The sequence below is a fragment of the Moschus berezovskii genome, chromosome X (genome assembly GCF_049115385.1).
Source record: "Moschus berezovskii isolate FMDL1 chromosome X, NW_MosBer_1.0, whole genome shotgun sequence".
Lineage (NCBI taxonomy): Eukaryota > Metazoa > Chordata > Mammalia > Artiodactyla > Moschidae > Moschus > Moschus berezovskii.
Window position 1 is genome coordinate 145,941,071 of NC_142488.1, and position 3,838 is coordinate 145,944,908.

Genomic DNA, 3,838 nt, shown 5'->3' on the forward strand with positions numbered 1-3,838 from the left:
GAGGCAAGAGGCTTAAGCCTGAATCCTGAGAACACCAGAGAACTCCTGACTCCAGAGAACATTAATCGATAGGAGCTCATCAAACGTCTCCATACCTACACTAAAACCAAGCACCACCCAAGGGTCAACAAGTTCCAGAGCAAGACATACCACGCAAATTCTCCAGTAACACAGGAAACTAGCCCTGAGCTTCAATATACAGGCTGCCCAAAGTCACTTCAAACCCACTGACATCTCATAACTCATTACTGGACACTTCATTGCACTCCAGAGAGAAGAAATCCAGCTCCACCCACCAGAACACCGACACAAGCTTCCATAACCAGGGAACCTTGACAAGTCACCCGTCCAACCCCACACACAGTGAGGAAACAACATAATAAAGAGAACTCCACAAACTGACAGAAGACGGAAAGGCCACCCCAAGCAAAGGAATATAACCAAGATGAAGAGGAGGAGTAAAGGAACACGATAAATGCCCACCAACACAAACAAAAGAGGAAGATATAGGGAATCTACCTGATGAAGAATTTCGAATTTTGGTGGTGAAAATGATTCAAAATCTTGAAAGCAAAATGGAGTTACAGATAAATAACCTGGAGAAAAGGATTGAGAAGATGGAAGAAAGGTTTAATAAGGACTTAGAGGAAATAAAAAAGAGTCAATATACAATGAATGATGCAATAGATGAGATCAGAAACACTCTGGAGGGAACAAACAGTAGAATAACAGAGGCAGAAGACAGGATAAGCGAGCTAGAAGATAGACTTGTAGAAATAAATGAAACAGAGAGGAAAAAAGTAAAATGAATTAAAAGAAATGAGAACAATATTAGAGACCTCTATGACAATGGGAAACGCTCCAACATTCGAATCATAGGAGTCCCAGAAGAAGAAGACAAAAAGAAAGACCATGAGAGAATACTTGAGGAGATAATAGTTGAAAACTTCCCTAAAATAGGGAAAGAAATAATCACCCAAGTCCAAGAAACCCAGAGAGTCCCCAACAGGATAAACCCAAGGCGAAATACTCCAAGACACATATTAATCAAATTAACAAAGATCAAGCACAAAGAACAAATATTAAAAGCAGCAAGGGAAAAACAGCAAATAACACACAAGGGGATTCCCATAAGGATAACAGGCGGTCTTTCAACAGAAACTCTTCAGGCCAGGAGGGAATGGCAAGACATACTTAAAGTGATGAAAGAAACTAACCTACAGCCCAAAATACTGTAACCAGCAAGGATCTCATTCAAATATGAAGGAGAAATCAAAAGCTATACAGACAAGCAAAAGCTGAGAGAATTCAGCATCGCCAAACCAGCTCTCCAACAAATGCTAAAGGATCTTTTCTAGACAGGAAACACAGAAAGAGTGTATAAACTTGAACCCAAAGCAATAAAGAAAATGGCTACGGGATCGTACTTATCAGTAATTACCTTAAACGTAAATGGGTTGAATGCCCCAACCAAAAGACAAAGTCTGGCTGAATGGATACAAAAACAAGACCCCCATTTATGTTGTCTGCAAGAGACCCAGCTCAAAACGAGGGACACATACAGATTGAAAGTGAAGGGCTGGAAAAAGATATTCCATGCAAATAGAGACCAAAAGAAAGCAGGAGTAGCAATACTCGTATCAGATAAAATAGACTTTAAAGCAAAGGCTGTGAAAAGGGACAAAGAAGGAAACTACATAATGATCAAAGGATCAATCCAAGAAGAAGATATAACAATTATAAATATTTATGCACCCAACATAGGAGCACCACAATATGTAAGACAATTACTAACAAGTATGAAAGGGGAAATTAACAACAATGCAATAATAGTGGGAGATTTTAATACCCCACTTACATCTATGGATAGATCAACTAAACAGAAAATTAAGAAGGAAACACAAACTTTAAATGATACAATAGACCAGTTAGACCTAATAGATCTCTATAGCACATTTCACCCCAAAACAATGAATTTCACCTTTTTCTCAAGCACACATGGAACCTCTTCCAGGATAGATCATATCCTGGGCCATAAATCTAGCCTTGGTAAATTCAAAAAAATTGAAATCATTCCAAGAGTCTATTCTGACCACAATGCAGTAAGATTAGATCTCAATTACGGGAGAAAAACTATTAAAAATGCCAACATATGGAGACTGAAAACCACGCTACTGAATAATGAACAAATCATAGAAGAAATCAAAAGAGAAATCAAAATATGCATAGAAATGAATGAAAATGAAAATAAAACAACCCAAAACCTCTGGGACACTGTAAAAGCAGTGCTAAGGGGGAAGTTCATAGCAATACAGGCACACCTCAAGAAACAAGAAAAAAGTCAACTGAATAACCTAAGTCTACATCTAAAGCAAGTAGAAAAGGAAGAAATGAAGAACCCCAGGGTCAGTAGAAGGAAAGAAATCGTAAAAATTAGGGCAGAGATAAATGCAAAAGAAACAAAAGAGACCATAGCAAAAATCAACAAAGCCAAAAGCTGGTTCTTTGAGAAGGTAAATAAAATTGACAAACCACTAGCCAGACTCATCAAGAAACAAAGGGAGAAGAACCAAATCAATAAAATTAGAAATGAAAATGGAGAGATCACAACCGACAACACCGAAATACAAAGGATTATTAGAGAATACTATCAGCAATTATATGGCAATAAAATGAATAACATGGAAGAAATGGACAAATTCCTGCTGCTGCTGCTGCTAAGTCACTTCAGTCGTGTCCGACTCTGTGTGACCCCATAGACGGAAGCCCACCAGGCTCCCCCGTCCCTGGGATTCTCCAGGCAAGAACACTGGAGTGGGTTGCCATTTCCTTCTCCAAAGTGTGAAAGTGAAAAGTGAAAGTGAAGGCGCTCAGTCGTGTCTGACCCTTAGCGACTCCATGGACTGCAGCCTACCAGGCTCCTCCATCCATGGGGTTTTCTAGGCAAGAGTACGGGAGTGGCTTGCCATTGCCTTCTCTGGGACAAATTCCTAGAAAAGTACAATTCTCCAAAACTGAACCAGGAAGAAATAGAAAATCTGAACAGACCCATCACAAGCACGGAACTAGAGGCTGTAATCAGGAATCTTCCAGCAAACAAAAGCCCAGGTCCAGACGGCTTCACAGCCGAATTCTACAAAAAATTTAGAGAAGAGCTAACACGTATTCAACTCAAACTCTTCCAGAAAATTGCTGAGGAAGGGAAACTTCCAAGCTTATTCTATGAGGCCACCATCACCCTAATCGCAAAACCTGGTAAAGACCCCACAAAAAAAGAATACTACAAGCCAATATCACTGATGAACATAGATGCAAAAATCCTTAACAAAATTCTAGCAATCAGAATCCAACAACATATTAAGAAGATCATACATCATGACCAAGTGGGCTTTATCCCAGGAATGCAAGGATTCTTCAATATACGCAAATCAATCAACGTAATATACCACATTAACAAACTGAAAAATAAAAATCATATGATTATCTCAATAGATTCAGAGAAAGCCTTCGACAAAATTCAACATCCATTTTTGATAAAAACCCTCCAGAAAATGGGAATAGAAGGGACATACCTCAACATAATAAAATCTATATATGACAAACCCACAGCACACATTATCCTCAATGGTGAAAAACTGAAAGCATTTCCCCTAAAGTCAGGAACAAGACAAGGGTGCCCACTCTCACCACTACTATTCAACATAGTTCTGGAAGGTTTGGCCACAGCAATCAGAGCAGAAAAAACATAAAAGGAATCCAAATTGGAAAAGAAGAAGTAAAACTTTCACTGTTTGCTGATGACATGATGCTCTACACAGAAAACCCTAGAGAATCTACC